Below are 17,678 nucleotides of genomic sequence, written 5' to 3'. Positions count from 1 at the left end.
AATTTTTATTTTATAAGTCTTCTATGAATGAACACTTAAATTGTTTCCTGTCTCTTGCTATTACAATGATGCTGCAGTACATTCTTAATTCACACACATGCAAATATGTTTGTAGGAGAAAGTTCTAGGAGTGGAATTCCTGGGTTGAAGAGCTTTGCGTTTCTAATTTTAAAAAATATACCAAATTGCCCCCCATTGTTGTTGCATTTGACAGTGTTTTTTCATCTTTTCAATATGATAGATTAAAAATGATATTACAGGCCAGGCATAGTGGCTCACACCTATAATCCTAGTACTTTCAGAGGCCAAGGGAGGAGAGTCGATTGAGGCCACGAGTTCAAGACTAGCCTGAGGAAACTAAGGACATCCTGTCTTAATAACAGCAACAAAAAATTAGCTGGGCATGGTGGCACACGCCTGTAGTCGCAGCTACTAAGGAAACTGAGTCAGAAGGATTGCTTGAGCCAGGAATTTAAGGTTGTAGTGAGCTATGATAATGCCACTGCACTCTAGCCTGGGCAACAGAGTGAGACTCTGTTTTTAAAAAAAAATGGCCTTGCCGGGCGTGGTGGCTCACGCCTGTAATCCTAGCACTCTGGGAGGCCGAGGCGGGTGGATCGCTCAAGGTCAGGAGTTCAAGACCAGCCTGAGCAAGAGTGAGACCCCATCTCTACTAAAAATAGAAAGAAATTATCTGGCCAACCAAAATATATATAGAAAAAATTAGCCGGGCATGGTGGCGCATGCCTGTAGTTCCAGCTACCCGGGAGGCTGAGGTGGTAGGATTGCTTAAGCCCAGGAGTTTGAGGTTGCTGTGAGCTAGGCTGATGCTACGGCACTCACTCTAGCCCGGGCAACAAAGCGAGACTCTGTCTCAAAAAAAAAAAAAAAAAAAAAAAATGGCCTTAATTTTACTGTGTGCTTCTCTTATGAATAAAGTTGAGCATATTTTCTTATGTTTAATGGTCTACAGAGGCCGGGCACGGTGGCTCACGCCTGTAATCCTACCATTCTGGGAGGCCGAGGCAGGTGGGTCGCTTGAGCTCAGGAGTTCGAGACCAGCCTGAGCAAGAGCAAGACCCCGGCTATACTAAAAATAGAAAGATATTATATGGACAACTAAAAATATACACAGAAAAAACTAGCCAGGCATGGTGGTGCACGCCTGTAGTCCCAGCTACTTGGGAGGCTGAGGCAGAAAGATTGCTTGAGCCCAGGAGTTTGAGGTTGCTGTGAGCTAGGCTGATGCCACGGCACTCTAGCCCAGGCAACAGAGTGAGACTCTGTCTCAAAAAAAAAAAAAAAAGAGCCTGCAGAGCCTTCTATGTAGACTGCCTTTTCATATCCTTAGCACCTTTGTCTATTGTATTGTGAGTCACATCTCTTTCTTATTGATTTGTACAGAGCTCTTTATATATTCATGAAATTAACTCTATGCCTGTTATATGATTTGCAAATATTTTTCCATTTGTTATTTGGCTTTGGCTTTATTATGGGTGGTTTTTATGATGAAAAAATTTTTAACTTGTATGTTGGTCAAACTTACAAATCTTTATGACTTCTGGGTTTTATGTCATATATAAACAGGCCTTCACCTCTCTGAGATTTATTTTTTTTATTTTTTTATTTTTTTTTTTGAGACAGAGTCTCGCTCTGTTGCCCAGGCTAGAGTGCCATGGTGTCAGCCTAGCTCACAGCAACCTCAAACTCCTGGGCTCGAGCGATCCTACTGCCTCAGCCTCCCGAGTAGCTGGGACTACAGGCATTTGCCACCAGGCATGTGCCACCATGCCCAGCTAATTTTTTCTGTATATATATTTTTTAGTTGTCCAGCTAATTTCTTTCTATTTTTTTTAGTAGAGAGGGGGTCTTGCTCTTGCTCAGGCTGGTCTCAAACTCCTGAGCTCAAACAATCCACCCGCTTCAGCCTCCCAGAGTGCTAGGATTACAGGGGTGAGCCACCGCGCCCGGCCTGAAATTTATTTTAAAGTAAGATATGGAATAGGGATCTAACCTAAGTTTTCTTTTCAGAAACAGCAATCCAGTTATCATAGTGCCAGTTATTGAATAATCCATCTTTTTTCCCTACTAATTTGAAATGCTAATTTTATCATATACTAAATTCCTCTATATATTCTATTTTGTCTCTGGGCTTTTTAGTCTGATCCATTGGTCTATTGATATGCCTCTACCAACTGTTTTAATTATTATAACTTATATCTTATCTGTGGTTTCTTAAATATAACAATATTTTTAAATTACCCGGTTGAATTACTAGCTTTATCCCTTCCTAAAAAATTCTTCCAACCAGCCAGGCGTGAACAGGCGTGGTGGCTCACGCCTGTAATCCTAGCACTCTGGGAGGCCGAGGCGGGCGGATTGTTTGAACTCAGGAGTTCGAGACCAGCCTGAGCAAGAGCAAGACCCTGTCTCTACTAAAAAGAATAGAAAGAAATTATATGGACAGCTAAAAATATATATAGAAAAATTAGCCGGGCATGGTGGCACATGCCTGTAGTCCCAGCTACTCAGGAGGCTGAGACAGGAGGATCGCTTGAGCCCAGGAGTTTGAGGTTGCTGTGAGGTAGGTGATTCCATGACACTCTAGCCCGGGCAATAGAGTGAGACTCTGTCTCATAAAAAGAAAAAAAAAAAAAAAATTCTTCCAGCAAAATTGACTCGTGTTTTTGTCATGTAGGTTTGGCACATCGCCAATACACCGCTAGTTGCCAGTTAAGTACATAATGCCCAGTTAAATTTGAATTTCAGACAACCAACTAATAATTTTTAGTATAAGTATGCCCAATGCAATTCTTTTTTTCTCAATCTGGAAACCCTATATAGGGTACTCTATTAAAAAATATTCTTTTGGTTGCATGTGACAAACCAACTTAAAGTAGTTTAGGCAAATAGGAAACATAAAGGCTCAGAAAGCTGTAACATCTAGGGGTGGATTTATGCTCAGGGATAGTTGACCTAGACCTCAAATAATGTCACTTGGTATATTTCTCTCTCCATCGCTCACCCCTGCTTATCTGCTTCTCTTTGCACATTGGCCTTAACCTCTCACATTGCAGCTTGGTTTCCTTCATGTACTCAGGTGACACAGACTCATATATCTCCAGACTTCCATTACTCTTAATTCCAAAATCCAGGGAAAGACCTAAATGGCCAGCCAGGTTTGGGTCAAGAGTCCTCCCTGTTGTGGTGCACACTTTCTGGGGGATGGGCAGGCTTGTAGCTCTGGTTTGAGCAGTGCAAAGGCAATATATGTAACCAAAGTATTTATACCCCCATAATATTCTGAAATAAATAAATAAATAAATAAATAAATAAAAGAGTCCTCCCTGGTTGGGGATGGGTGGAAAATTGTGATTGACTGTCCCACTTAAACTTCAGGGAGTGAGGGAGCAGTACCAAAAACTTGAGGGAGTGTTGATGTCAAAGAAGAGGTACAGAAAAGCATCCTGGGCCAAAAATGGTATGTACAGCTGTGTCCATTGGTCATACGTAACCCAGTTTGCAAAACCCAACTCAAAGGAACTGCCAGTTTAAGGTGGCAATTTCCATTGTCTCCATCAGAGGACTTGGGTCCTTAGTTCCATAGTAACCTACATGTTCCCTCAGTTCTCCGTTACCTTTCCCTAATGTCAAGACACAGAAAGTAATACTCAGTTATTCAACATTTATTCAACAAATGTTCACTGTGCATCCACTTGGTGTTCAGGTCTGTGTTGGCCACTATCAATAATAAAATGGTGGCACACATTGTGCCCACCATCAAGTTTCCCGTGGGAGATAAGCATTTAAATAAAGGATTATAGCATTACATGATAAGGACTATGGTAAGACAACTTTATCAAGAGGCAGCACATGTAGTGGTAATGAGCACAGCTTCTAGATCTAGACTGCTTGTGTTTGAATTCCAAGACCACAACAAGCTATTGCTTGGATATTGGGGAAGTTGCTTAACCTCTTTGTGTCTCAGCTTTCTCACCTGTAAAATGGAAGCAATAATAGTACCTACTTCATAGGGACATGGCTGTGAGGGCTGATCAAGATAATTCTCATAAAGCACTTAGCGCTACATAGTAAGTGTGCAGTAATTGGTGGAGAGCACTGGGACTGTCGGTAATAACAATAGGTACCCAAAACTCAGGTCTCTTGAATACCATGTCCAGGAATCATTCCAGGCCTCTTCAGGGCCACACAGGAGATGAACTGTGGAACTCAGAGATATTTTTCGTTTCCCTTCCAATAAGAGATTTTAGTTTCACTTTGTAGCCATGATTGGCTGCTAACTCCATCTGTTAGGCAGTCTTCAGAATCCACAGTTCTTAGTTCCATTCTCAAACCTCAGGGCCTTGAAGTGCAGGGGAGACACTGAATCCCAAAGGCAGACTTTCCTTGTGCTCTGACTGTGCTTCCAGAGTGTGGATCTGTTGATAGATGCCCCTGCAGGGAGGGTCATACAGTTGTGGCTTTCCCCGCTAGCTTTTCGTTTTGAACTGAGAGCTTGCTGCCATGAAGTGGACTCAGAGGCTAAAACTTGATCTTTCTATTTGGAAACAACAGCAGAATGTAGGGTACCAGTTGTAAAAGCTCATTCCAGGCCTCCCAGGTGGGTGTCAATGTAGCTGTGGCTGGGAACTCATGACTATGGCTGGCAATCTTCATCCCACTGTACCCTGCAAGTGAAATCGATTGGGAGGCTGCTTGCCAAGGCCACGGGTGCCTGGAGACAAGGCTTTCTTCACCCAGCCTGGGCAATGAGAACAACTCTCTAAGACCACATTGAGGATGCCCATCTGGCACCTGCAGGGTGGCAGCAGACACCATCCATCTTTGCCTGGCCAGTGGGAAGGAAATAACTATTCATTAGTTCTGCTGTGATCATTTTGCCTTCCTTACAGTAAACAGAGAGTTCACTGCTGGGGATAGAAAAGGCCAGAGTCCCTGGGCCTGGGGAGCATGCCCTTTTTTGAACCTCTTTAATAATCTAAAGCTATTGGACCAACAGGTTGTGGTGTTAGAAGGAAGCCAGGCAGGTACTAATCACCAAGGCAGAAGAACGGGTTTGGCAGGGTGGTTTTCAGTAACTCCTTGCTGAAAAGGAGCTATTACTCACTCTTGAAATGTCTTTTCTTAGATATGATATTTTCTCTGAGTCCATTTTATTAGCACAGGAAGCTTTCAGTCTAACTCTAGGGGTACCAAGCTGGAAAGCTGGAAACAGGAATATAAGTGGCCCGTATATGGCTTAATGCTCCAGCAGGACCTGAGGTTGTGGCTGGGAATGAGACACACACACACACACCCCCATTTTGCTGCCCTAGGGCATGTTATCTTTACTGGCTTGGCTTTTACTCTGAGAGAAGGGAAACTAGTATTTATTAAGCACCTAGTCTGTGTCAACACTAGACAGTGTGCTTATATTATGTTATCTGATGGGATTTGATTTTGAAGCTTTTTACTGATAAGGAAACTGAGACCCAAAGAGGTGATGTAATCTGAACAAAATCACATAGGTAATACACAGCAAAAACAGTATTTAAGCCCAAATAATCAGAGTCCAGTGCTTACCCTCTTTCCATTGAACACGCTACCTGTACATTCGAGACCTTCAGAATCCCAGCCTAAGTGTAAAATGCTCCCAATGACTCCCTTGCTGCAATAGATGAGCCTCATTTTTTCAGATAGGTGCTTCAAATAACCAACATATAGTCCCCAGCTGGAAGGCCTTCCACATATAAAGGACAGTTCCACTAAAAGGTGTATCTTATTGTATGTAAATTATATCGCAATATTGACTTTTTATTTTATTTTTATTTTTTTAGACCAGTCAAGTGCAGTAGTGAGAAGGAGAAAAAGAGTAGAACAAGGAGTTCAATCCATAACTTGATAAGGAAAACTCCCATCTATTGCTTGGCACCACCTGAGACCCCCACCCCTCACGGAGGACCCACATTAGCATGTCACTAACCTAACACCTGGTACATTAGCATATCACTGACATAACATTTGGCACATCAGCATAACACTAATCCTATTGCCTTGTGCAGACACTAAACTTATTACCTGGCGGGCATTAGTCGCCTGAGACCCCTCCCGGAGCTTGGATCACCCCAACTTAATAAAAATGGAAAAAATTCGATGGACGGTGCTCAGAATTTGGTGGCGAGACCCCTCTGAGCCTGCCGGCGAATAAACCTTGATTCTCTGACTCTCCATGTGCCACTCGGTTTGTCCTTGGGACCACTCGCTGTAACAACTGACTATGAGCTATCAATTGAGATAACTCACTACCTTCAGAACAGCCTGACTTTTTAAAAGATGTTGGCTATATTATATAAAGAGCTTCCACAGAACAATAATAAAATGACCATCAACTCAATAGAAAAGTACAAATGAAAGGGAACTATGTATAAATGTCCACTATACATATAAAAATATACTCATCCTCACTCATAATAAGATGAATTTAAATTAAAAGTCACCGAGATACCATTCATCATGTAGATTGGTAAAAATCTAAAAGATTGATAACACTTAGGATAACCATGACTATAGGTAAATAGGAACCCTCATACACATATGTGTAAATTGAAACAAGTCCTGGTGAGGATAATTTGACAGTGTCTACCAAAACTCCCTGTGTGTATACACTTTAACTTAGCAATTTCATTTCTAGGAATTTATCCTATAGTTAAAGGTGTGCAAAATGACATATATACAAGGTTATGCATTGAAGCAGTGTCTGAATAAAAGAGCAAAAGTCTGGAAAATTCAATGTTCTTCAACAAGAGCCTGATTAAATAAATTAAGGGACATCAATGTAGTAGAATAATATACAGCTATAGAAAACAATGAGAAGTATATGTGCATACTATTAGAGAAAATGCTCCAAGATACATTATTAATTGAAAAAAGCAAGGTACAGATTAGTGTTTATAGTAGATACCATTTGCATAAAAAAGAAGAGAGATACTACATATTTGCATTATCTTCTGAAATGCATCAAAAATCTCTCAAAGGAGATGCGAGAAACTCAAAACAGTGATTATCTGTTGTGGAGTATAGAGATGAGAGGGATATATTTCACCGTATACTTCCTCAAACTGTTTTTTTTTTTTTTTTTTTTTTTGAGACAGAGTCTCACTCTGTTTCCCGGGCTAGAGTGCCGTGGCGTCAGCCTAGCTCACAGCAACCTCAAACTCCTGGGTTCAAGCGATCCTTCTGCCTCAGCCTCCCGAGTAGCTGGGACTACAGGCATGCGCCACCATGCCTGGCTAATTTTTTCTGTATATATTTTTAGTTGGCCAGATAGTTTCTTTCTATTTTTAGTAGAGCCGGGGTCTCGCTCTTGCTCAGGCTGGTCTTGAACTCCTGAGCTCAAGCGATCCACCAGCCTCGGCCTCCCAGAGTGCTAGGATTACAGGCCTGAGCCACCGCGCCGGCCCTCAAACTGTTGACATTTAAACTGTACAAATTTCTAAAATTAAGTAAATAATTGCTAGACAACAAAAAGGGAAATAGAAAAAGAAAATAACACGGTGGGAGGGGCACACCACATGTCCTGGCTGCCGCTGTGGGACCACACCCTGCAAATAGCCTTCTACAGCAGACAGACTCGTCATTGGACGAAGTGAGTCAAATAACACGCCGTCTCCCAAACCAGCACCCTTGAACTCACTCTCGAATCTGCCAAAATCCTTGCAGTTGCGGGAAGGGGCAGGGCTGTTTTGTGGATCAGCCCACATTGCAGGTCATTCAGCCTGTTTGATGACTTTTTTAGGTTCCCTCAATGACAAGTGAGGCTTATTCTGCTTGGAAAAGGAGGCAGTAAAATCAACCCAAGAATTTAGTTCTGAGAACCCCAAGTTGTTGTTCCTAACCTTTTTTTGGTGTCCTTTAAAATCCTTCATTTGCTCACCAAAGAAGTCTGTTTGGCCTCTTGGCTCCCTGAGTTTAACGAAGAAAAATGTGCCTGTTTGATTCCAGCACTAATTTAAAGTACTCAGGATTCACAATCTGGAGGTAAGTAAAGATTTCCTAGGACATAGAAAGCAATAGTTATTTAAAAATTTGATAAATTAAACTTCATCAGAATTTGAAACTTTTGCTCATACAAGACATAGTTAAGAAAATAAATAGGAAAGCCACAGACTAAGAGAAAATATTTGTAAAGCATTTATTTCACAAAGGATTTGCATCCAGAATATATTTTTAAAACTCTTATAAATCAATAAGAAAAGGACCAAAAAAAAAAGTTTTTAATGGACAAAAGACTTGAACAAAAACTTCACAAAAGAAAATATGCAATGGACTAAAAACTCCATTAAAAAGTGCTCAAAATTATTACCTATGATAGAAATGCAAATTAAAACCACAATGAGATACCATCACAAACCCACTATAATGGCAAAATTAAAAAACTAAAAATACTGGCCGGGCGCGGTGGCTCACGCCTATAATCCTAGCACTCTGGGAGGCCGAGGCGGGTGGATTGCTCAAGGTCAGGAGTTCGAGACCAGCCTGAGCGAGACCCCGTCTCTACTACAAATAGAAAGACATTATATGGACACCTAAAAATCTATATAGAAAAAATTAGCCGGGCATAGTGGCGCATGCCTGTAGTCCCAGCTACTCGGGAGGCTGAGGCAGTAGGATCGCTTAAGCCCAGGAGTTTGAGGTTGCTGTGAGCTAAGCTGACGCCACGGCACTCACTCTAGCCTGGGCAACAAAGTGAGACTCTGTCTCAACAAAAAAAAAAAAAAAAAAAACTAAAAATACTGAAAACTGAAAATGTTGGTAAAGATGGAGCAACTGGCCAGGCACAGTGGCTCATGCCTGTAATCTCAGCATTTTGGGAGGCTGAAGAGGGAGGATCACTTGAGGCCAGGAGTTCAAGACCAGCTTGGGCAACATAGCAAGACCCCATCTCTAAAAAATTTTTTTAAATCTAACCGGGTGTGGTGGTGTGAGACTATAGTCCCAGCTACTTGGAATGATCACTTGAGCCCAGGAGTTTGAGGCTGTAGTGAGTTATGATCCCACCACTGCACTGTAGCCTGAGCAACAGAGTGAGACCCTGACCACCCTCCACCCCCCAAAAAAGATGAAGCAACTAGAACTCTCATATATTGCTGTCAAGAATGAAAAATTGTACTACTTTGGAAAAATGTTTGGCAGTTTCTTGTACAGTTGAACACACAACTACCCTATGTCCCAAGATTTCCACTCCTAAGTAATTATCCAACAGAAATGAAAACATATGTCCACACAAAGACTTGTGCAAGAATGTTCAAGGAAGCTTTTTTCATAATAACCTCAAGCTGGAAGCAAACCAAGTGGCCATCCAACTAGAATGGTTAAACAAATCCATACATGCTGGGCGCAGTGGCTCACGCCTATAATCCTAGCACTCTGGGAGGCTGAGGTGGGAGGATTGCTTGAGCTCAGGCGTTCAAGACCAGCCTGAGCAAGAGAGAGACCCATCTTTACCAAAAAGAAAGAGGAAATAAACCCCCAGCTAGGCACTGCCGCTGGCGCCTGTAGTCCCAGCTTACCCAGGAGGCTGAGGCAGAAGGATCACTTAGAGCCCAGGAGCTGGAGGTTGCAGTGAGCTACCATGACACCACTGCACTCCATACAGGGTGGCAGAGTGAGACTCTGTCTCAACAAAAACGAACAAGATAACTGAACACCCCTCCTCACAAAAAAACACAAAAAACAAAAAACTGAATCTGTACAATGGAATGCTACTCAACAATAAAAAGGAACAGGCATGGATGAACTTCTGAGTACAAACATGCTGAATGAAAGAAGCCAGACACAAAGGAGCACACATGATATATTTCCAATTACATGAAGATCAAGAAAAACAAAACTAATATATGGTGGAATAAAATGAAAAAATTAGTTGTGTCTGTTTTGTCAACTGGGAATGAGCACTAGGGAAATTGCTGAGGTAATGGAAATGATGGAAATGTTCTATATTTTGATAAGGGTGTGGGTTACATGAATGTCAACTTTAGTCAAAACTCATCAACTTGTACACTTGATTTGTACAGCTCATGTCCACTCTGTGCCCCACTCCCCCTCAAAAACCCCCTGTAAGTAAATACTGACCTCAAGTTGGTAGGTTAGGCTTGAATAAATGAGAAAATACAGTAAAGGTAATGGGAGCCAGTATTCTCACTGTTGGAAAAGAGAGTTACAAAAATGGAGAAGAGAAATATACTATGTGATGTTGGCTTTAGAAGAGGATGAACTCTTGGTTTTTTACAAATTTCCTGGCTTTGTCCACTGAGAGAACCTACAGAAGCTCTCTCGGTGAGCTTCCACCTGGACAGCACACTGAGCTTCCAGATCTTTTTTTTAAAAAACCATTCTCCCACAAAAGGAACCAGGGCTTCTGGGAGAGCAGATCATTGCAGAGAAAGTATAAGATGAATACGAAATATCTTCTTATGACAGAAAGTAAGAAGGCACCCAGAGAATGCTGGGGATATACAAAAATAACACAGAGGCCAGCTTATGGGGCTTCCACTGGCCAAATCTGGAACAATCTGAGCATCAAAAATATAAGATGGTAACCATTGAATAATATAAATGTCCACTGGAAGGCTGAAGTGGGAGGGTCACTTGAGCTCAGAAGTTCAAGACCAGCCTGGGCAACATAGTGAGACTCCATCTCTAAAAAATAAAAATAAAAAAATTAGCTAGATATTATGGCACATGCCTATAGTCCTAGCTATGCAGGAGGCTGAAACAGGAGGATTGGTTGAGTCCAGGAAGGGGTTTAAGGTTGCAGTGAGCTATGATTATACCACTGCACTCCAGCCTGGGTGATAGAGCAAGACCCTGTCTTTTTTTTTTTTTTTTTTTTTTTGAGACAGCGTCTCACTCTGTTGCCCGGGCTAGAGTGCCATGGCATCAGCCTCGCTCACAGCAACCTCAAACTCCTGGGCTCAAGAGATCCTCCTGCCTCAGCCTCCTGAGTAGCTGGGACTACAGGCATGTGCCACCATGCCTGGCTAATTTTTTTCTATATATATTTTTAGCTGTCCAAATCATTTCTTTCTATTTTTAGTGGAGACGGGGTCTTGCTCTTGCTCAGGCTGGTCTTGAACTCCTGACCTCGAGCGATCCACCCGCCTCGGCCTCCCAGAGTGCTAGGATTACAGGCGTGAGCCACCGCGCCCGGCCCAAGACCCTGTCTTAAAAAAAAAAGTCCATGAGTCTAGTAAAGAAACGAATAGACCAGCGCGGTGGCTCACGCCTGTAATCCTACTCTAGGAGGCCGGGGTGGGAGGATCGCTCGAGGTCAGGAGTTCAAGACCAGCCTGAGCAAGAGCAAGACCCCGTCTCCACTAAAAATAGAAAGAAATGATTTGGACAGCTAAAAATATATATAGAAAAAAATTAGCCAGGCATGGTGGCACATGCCTGTAGTCCCAGTTGCTGTGAGCTAGGCTGACGCCACGGCACTCTAGCCTGGGCAACAGAGTAAGACTCTGTCTTAAAAAAAAAAAAAAAAAAAGATATGAATAAATAAATAAGTAAATAAATGGGGAAGAAGGAGGACATTTTCCTTATAGTAGAATTATATCTACTAAGCATAGAAGGAACAATGGAGTTAGAAAATCATCATGGAGGCTAGAACTTGAGGTTTAAAGTGTGATGAGAAACAGTCTCAAAGTATCTCCCCCAAAATTACTTTCTAATTATAAAGGAGAAATTAATAACCTTACAGTGCAGCAATCTGGTAGCCCCCATCTTAACCAAAGTGATCAAAGTCAATATTATCAATATTAGGACAAACCAACATCATATACCTCCTGAAATGACATTATATTCCTGTCAAATTGCATAATCTGAATCTAAGGATGGGGAAATATCAACCAAACAAAAATTGAGTGACATTCTGAAAAATAACTAGCCATACTTTCCAAAAATGTCAAGGTTGAGAAAGACAAAGTAAGGCTGAGGAATGGTTATAGATTAGAGGAGACTAAAAACACATGACAACTAAATGTAAAGGAGGATCTTGAACTGAATATTATCTTGAGAACAGAAATAGGTAACATGGGCACTGTTTGGACAATTGCCAGAATTTCAATGTGGACTGTATTAGTTTCCTATGGCTGCTGTAACAAATTACCACAGATTTGGTGGCTTATTCTGTTACAGTTCTGGGGATCAGAAGCTTGAAATCAAGGTATTAGCAGGGTTGTACTCCTTCTGAACTGGTAAAGCACACAGCATCTCCAACTTACTCTTGATTTAATCAGAAATATATGTACATGTAAAATGGGGCAAAATATAAACAATTAGAAAATCTGGATAAAGGGAGTTGTACCACTTTTGCAACTCATCTGTAAGTTTAAAATTATGTTAAAATCCAAAGTTATCAAAAGGATAAGTATTAGGAATAATAGGGATAGTGATATACGGATAAATTTTTATGTCATTTCTAAAGTCAAGGGGATAGATTCCTAACCAGAGTCAGGAAAATGGGTTAGACAATAAGACTTCTTTACATTTGGACGAGGCTTATTTTCCAAATCATTTCACAGCTATTGCTTTATTTGATTCTTGCAATAACCATGTGAGATCGGAAAGGTAGATATTTTTATTCCCATTGGACAAATGAAAAAAAGAAAGTATGGAAGAGTTAAGTGAATCACCCAAGATCCCACACAGGGTTAGTGGCAGAGTTAGAGATCAGAAACTCTCTTCTGATTTTCCTATGCTAGATGTAAGGGAGTGGTTAAGAGTAGCTGGAGTTAGACCTGCACTCAAATCACTCCAATCCTGGCTACATCTCGTCTAGCTGCATTACTTAGGGTAGGCCAGGTTATGAGTAGTGAGGAATAAACCCTGAAATGTCAGCAGCTTAACAGAACAAAGGTTTATTTGTTGTTCCCGTTACAGTGCAATGTAGCCAGTCAGCTCTCTGGAGTGGCTCTCCTCCAAGCAGTTGCTCAGGGATCTAGGCTCTGTCTTTGGTAAGAGTGGGTGGGATGGGTCCTTTGTTTCCAACTGTGCAGATGAAGAAGAGAAAGTGAAACTTTGTTTTTCTTTTTTTTTTTTTTTTTTGTTGAGACAGAGTCTCACTCTGTTGCCCAGGCTAGAGTGAGTGCCGTGGCGTCAGCTTAGCTCACAGCAACCTCAGACTCCTCGGCTTAAGCGATCCTACTGCCTCAGCCTCCCGAGTAGCTGGGACTACAGGCATGCGCCACCATGCCCGGCTAATTTTTTTTCTATATATATTTTAGTTGGCCAGATAATTTCTTTCTATTTTTAGTAGAGACAGGGTCTCGCTCAGGCTGGTCTCGAACTCCTGACCTTGAGCAATCCACCCGCCTCGGCCTCCCAGAGTGCTAGGATTACAGGCGTGAGCCACCGCGCCTGGCCTAGAAAGTGAAACTTTGGGTGGAATGTTTTAAATCTAGAAATAGAGTATATCACATCTACATTCTATGAACCAGAATTCAATCACATAAGCTCACTTTCATTCTGGGAAATGTAGTCTTTCTGTGTGCTCAGAGAGAAAATAAAACAGTTCAGTGAACACCTAACTTTGACTCTGACATACTAGCTATGTAAACTTGAAAATTTTATTTAAACTTCTTCTAAGTTTTCTCATTCATCAAATAGAGATGATAACATCAGAGATTTGTTATACTAAATGAAGCACAAAAGGTACATGCCATGTGTAGCATAGTGCCTGGCATAGAGTAAATAATAAATGGTAGTTATTAGTATTATACAACTTCTCACATCTCTTACAGTACTAGTTATATCAATTTCCTGGCTAGTGGTGGAGAGTATTCATGCCAAACCTTTCCACGTGGTATCCATTTGCTCCTTGCTCTCTGCCCGCAATGTAATATAGATTTGTTTCATCAAAAGGATAGATCAAGGCCTTGGAGCAGGGCCCATGTAGCAGGATATAACGTGAAAAACACTGGGTTACGGTGTCATTTTGCAAGATACGCCTTGATGCAGAGGCTTGGGAGCAGTGGAGGCATCCCTGAATCCCCTGGGGTTGCAGTGATGGCCCGTCTTGTTGTTCTTAACAACAGGTGTTGGCAAACTTCCAGTTAAGCTGCCAAAGAGTCTGTATTCCCTGGAATTTAGAGGGAGAGGACAAGGGGGTGTCCAGGGGAGGTGAGGGCCAGCAGTTGTCCAGAGCTTACAACTTTCTCCATACTCAATGCCGCAGTAGTTGAAGGTAGCCCAACTGAGGCCTGTCCAAAGAGGCCCAACTAGGGATACCCTGGGCCTCCTGCTTAACTGAGAAACAGCACATTGGGATCCATGTGCAGAATGTAGGGTGAACTCCCCCAAAGAGTCATGCATGACCATTTATTTTCTGCTGGATAGAAATGTCTCTTTTCGTCTGGGAATGGGGACCTAGAGCCAGAATTTGTGACTTGCAGCCCGCATAGACCTTGCTCCATTTCCTACACACAACCAAACCATGATTCAGCCCACCAACACAGAGGGTTATTTAATTTTCTAGTTTGTGACCACAGTTGATAAGTTCAGCAAATTTGGCAAACAATGCAATTCATGACAGTGGAGCCAAATTCATCCTCTTTTGGATTAGTAGATGTTCACGTTCTCTTGGTTTTTATAAACTAGCAGATTTGGGAACACAGTTAAGTAAAAACTCAAGGCTCCAGATCAAATTTTGAATCCACTTGAAACAAATAGCAACTTTTACTGAAGCCTTAAACTAGTCAACCATGCAACTTTTGATCATTTTTATAGTTAAGTTCTCTTAGCATCTCTGGCAGTTATTTGCAAGCCTGTGACTTCTTTGTGGCTCAAATCAACATAAGTAGGTTCAGAGCTCCTCTCCCCTCCATGCAAGACCAAGTCCAGACAACATCTGCCTAGGATCAATGTTAGGCCCTGCTTAATTTTGCCGTGTTTGTTGAATGACTCTCTGACCTCTTGGACTCTGGACCTTACTTGTCTCAACCTGTGGTCCTGTCCCATTTCCCCCTTAATTTAATGATCTCTGTGGACTTGACTCCTTTCTACCAGTATCTGCTAGATCCTGGAAAGTCCTGCTTTTTTACCACTTACCAAAGGCAGCTCCAGAATTTCTATAATGGGGGTTCTTAGGAGGCTCAATCTCTTTGGAAGGTGTTTAAACAGGTCCCCCTTATTCTACATTTCCAGGGGGCATCCCTCACATATTTCACATAAATGATACCCCTTCGAGTTGTGAATCTTGGGGACTCTGAAATTCAGGAAATTGTTATGAAGTTACATTTGCCTAGAACTGTTTCTATGTAAATTGTGTGTTTATTTAGAATGGCTTGGTGGGTGGAGAGACTAAAGCTGTCCCCAGGTCACCCCTTGGTGCCACCACTACCACCCATGACCAGGCATGAAAATAAATATGTGGAGGAAATTTGAAATCAAAGGTTGTGGTAGTTTGCAGTTACCACCAGCATCTTCTGAACAGTTGAGAAACAATACAACAAGTTAAGACTACAAAGAAAGCTAGAAAAGGCAAGAAAAAAGAACTTGCCAGAAGCAAATCTTGCTCGTAAGGGCACTTAATCCCTCTCTATGGTTCTGGGGATGATGGTTTGGGAAACCCTGTTGGTAAAAGGCTTTTCTGGAAGAGAAAGGCAGCTGTGAATCAGGTGACCAAACTTCACGTTCTAAGACCTCTAAGTTCTATTTATGTAACCCTATGAAAATGTCTTAACTTTGCCAGTGAGTTTCCTGGTCTGTAAATTAGGGCCAGTGACCTACACCACCACACAGGGTTGTTGTGAGGTTCAAATGAGATAATGATGTGAGAGGGTGGTAAGTAAGTGGTTTGCTTTGCTTTGGTATTTTAAACTTCAGTTTACCAAAAGCTTCTGGGCTACTTGGAATTTCCTGTAGAAATTTTAGGGAACTTGACAATCATTTCAAACGCAACTTATTTTTTTCTGTGAACTAAAATAAAATCTTAAGGGTCCCCCACACACACCCCCACCCCCTACACCAGCTGACTTAATGGACCACAAAGGGATATCCTAAAACTAAATTGCCTGCCAGGAGGAGGGAGGTCAGACATGCCTCATCATGCCCCCCTCCCTTCTTGGGGACATCCTTTGTAACCCATTAGCAGGCCTAAGTGTATTAAGACCAACCTGTAGGTCCTCAATTTACACAACAAATATATGTCTGGTGGCTTGTCTTCGATTAACAACTTCTTATCTTAAAACATTCCAAACCTCTAGACAAAGCTTCATGTCTTTAACCAATTACAAGTCAAAGAATTTTTATTTTATTTTATTTTTTTTATTTTTGTGTCTTTTTTTTTTTTTAATCGAAGGTCCCTTACTGGTCTTGCTTCCATGAGTGGCTGTGACCAGAGGAAAAAGGAAGGGTCATCTCCACAACACTCCATTTATACACAGAACTAAACAGACAGGCACGGAGTCACTATTGCGGTTAGAAGTTGGCAGCATGGGAAGGGATGGAACAGGTGAGGAGTAGCGGTGTTGTTAAAAAAAATACAGGCCCCCCCTAACTGGGGCGCCTGGGGGTAACTTGGTCTGCTTCAACCCAAGAGGAATCAGAAGATCAAAAGCGGTTTGGGAAGGCCAGAACCGTCAGGGATGGAGAGAGGAGGAAAATCCAGGGGGTGGGGGGACTGTTTGGCAACTGGGGTAAAGGGATTGCCCTCCCCCTGCTGGGATCCCCCCAGCCCCTCCTGTCTGGCAGGAAGGAGGCAGCCTGCAACCCCCAGGGGCAGGTCTGGGGTTGCCAGATGCTCCAGGCAGGGGGCCGGAGGGGGCTCACAAAGGCTTGCCCTCCAGGGAGATGATGGCACTGCCCCTCAGCTTCTCTGCCAGGGTGCAGCGGTCCTTGACCTCCTCATAGCAGTTTGCTTGTAATTCATGTTTGATCCCTGTCAGCTTCTTCTTGATGGCGTCCTTGGAGCTGGCATAGATCATTTTGCTCTTAAGGGGTGCACACTCAGGGGCCCAAAAGATAAACACCAGGTCTTCCTTCTTACTCTCCTTGGTCTCATAGGTTGCGTCATAGAGAGCATAGCAACAGTCCTTGTCTGGAAGCATCTTGACAAAGGTGGCGTAGGGATCGTGGACAGTTTGGCCCATGTCACCTACCAGGATCTCCTTGCCCTCCTCCAGGATGATGTTCTTGTCCTCACTCAGGCAGAAGAGCACTGCCTTCTTGCGCTTCTTCACCTCCTCTGGTGTCGAAGACTTGCGCACCTTCATGTCATTGAACACCTTGATGACGCCATCGGAGACAGCCACACCAGAGGCTGTGTTTCCGGAAGCAAAAGAGTGATGGCAAGGAGACCGAGAGAAGACGAGAGCCACTGCAGCTGCTGCCGGACCCGACTGAAGGTCAAAGAATTTTTAAACCAGCCTATAACCTATAAGCCCCTGCTCCGAGATGGCCCACATTTTCGAGTCAAACAAATGAATGCTTCCCACATATTGATTTATGACTTTACCTATAACCCCTGTCTCCCTGAAATGTATAAAACCAAACTGTGACCCAGCCACACTGAGTCCAGTTGCTCAAGGCCTCTTGGGTGTGGCTCTGGGTCATGGTCCTCAAATTTGGCTCAGAGTAAATGTCTTTAAAATTACTTTACAGAGTTTGGCTTTTTTTCGTTA

At 42.5% G+C, this 17,678-nt stretch overlaps 1 pseudogene; it reads right to left on the bottom strand.

Moving 5' to 3' along the window:
* Window positions 1-16,349: 16,349 nt before the first annotated feature.
* On the bottom strand, window positions 16,350-17,333 carry LOC138395390 (cofilin-1 pseudogene; annotated as a pseudogene).
* Between the last annotated feature and the right edge of the window lie 345 nt (window positions 17,334-17,678).

The sequence above is a fragment of the Eulemur rufifrons genome, chromosome 15 (genome assembly GCF_041146395.1).
Source record: "Eulemur rufifrons isolate Redbay chromosome 15, OSU_ERuf_1, whole genome shotgun sequence".
Taxonomy (NCBI): Eukaryota; Metazoa; Chordata; class Mammalia; order Primates; family Lemuridae; genus Eulemur; species Eulemur rufifrons.
This window is presented reverse-complemented; position numbering and strand designations above follow the sequence as displayed.